Below are 1,528 nucleotides of genomic sequence, written 5' to 3'. Positions count from 1 at the left end.
TCTATCTATCTATCTAGCCATCTGCTGTGGACTTGGCAACGCAATAACCAGTACAGGCAGTGTTGCCAAAGGGAAATTATGGAAATCCGCTAAGTTTGCCTGGCTAGTGGCCGGGGCCAAGCCAGGAAGTTCACAAGGGGGGGGAGAAAGATGTCTATAGATTCTTGAGAAGATGGTGGCAGGTGAGCCAAGAGAGCTGGGGAGTCTGGGGGGGCGCTGGCAGCCCCCCAAGGAAAATTTGTGAAAATTAAGTCCTTTTAGGGGCTTTTAAAGGCCTATGAAGGTATGTATTGGAATATTTAGATGATAACTCATTACAGTGAACATGGCGAAAAATATAACAAGAAATTATTTTGGCTGAAAAAGTAGCCTTTTTAATGATTCTTAATAATGGATCTGGCAGTCTCGCCTCTCTCTCTCTCTCTCTCTCTCTGTTTATATATATATATATATATATATATATATATATATATATATATATATATATATATATATACATATATAATTTATTTATTCATTCAGTTATTTATTCTTAAATATTTATTAATAGTTTTTTTTTAGCCCCAAACGATTTCAAGACCCTCAAGGAGGGCGGCCGCCTTCGCCGCCCCTTCCCCCCTTCTCTACGCCCCTGGATAGTGGTAAAAATCCGCTAAACTGGGTGAATTAAGCAAAACCCTGCTAGTAAGGACTAAAAAAATGGGGGGGGGGGACCAGACAGAAAAAAGATTTTGGAATTGTACTGTCTCGTTAATTTTCATACTACAGTAGCTAGATATAGCAAAAAACGTCACTACTGCGGTTGTCACTGCTGCCACAAGTCATTCTTTAAACAAACACCAAACGCACTTTCTCCGTGTAATTATAAATCTCGTTACGTTGTTTCATCCCTAAATCTGATATTACGAGAAAAAAAAAACTATTGCTTAGGATTCCCTCTGTTCAATCCTTTACACTTTGTTGCCAGTGCAGCGCTTTTCTTCTACATCGAGACATTTCTCTCCACTTAACGACAGTATTCAATATTTAGCGTCAAGAAGTCTGCTTCTGTTACACACATCTGTACACAATTCTGAGAATATTGCCAATTATTATCATTTTATATGGCGATTTTATATTGATTTTTTATTTCATTTATCACCTTTCTAGGGGTTTGAGTCTTTGCATTTGGCAAGTCACTTTATCAGCGTCCAACACATGACTCATTTGCCCTTCCCTGCACGTCTCCCTCTGCCTTACACTGCCCATCCTTCCCTCATATATATATCATAACCCGAATATATGAGAATGTTTAGCAGTAATATGTCAAATAAATAAATGGCTAAGGAAGAGGCGTTAGGAAGGTAGAATATAATGGCCACGGCCTTCCCGTCTTCCTCCCTATTCATGTCTTCTTATCTCCCTTAAGTTACACTCTTTCTTTCACACTACACACATAACTTCTAACATTCTCTTAACCGTCAATTGTTCAGGTGTAAAAATGACTAAATCGCTAAGGAAGAGGGACTGCGAGGTTTGGCATGACAAG

The sequence above is a fragment of the Coenobita brevimanus genome, unplaced genomic scaffold, assembly GCF_032717465.1.
Source record: "Coenobita brevimanus isolate Jiangsu-jjx unplaced genomic scaffold, ASM3271746v2 jjx.HiC_scaffold_1803, whole genome shotgun sequence".
NCBI lineage: Eukaryota > Metazoa > Arthropoda > Malacostraca > Decapoda > Coenobitidae > Coenobita > Coenobita brevimanus.
Note: the sequence above shows the minus strand (reverse complement) of the source record.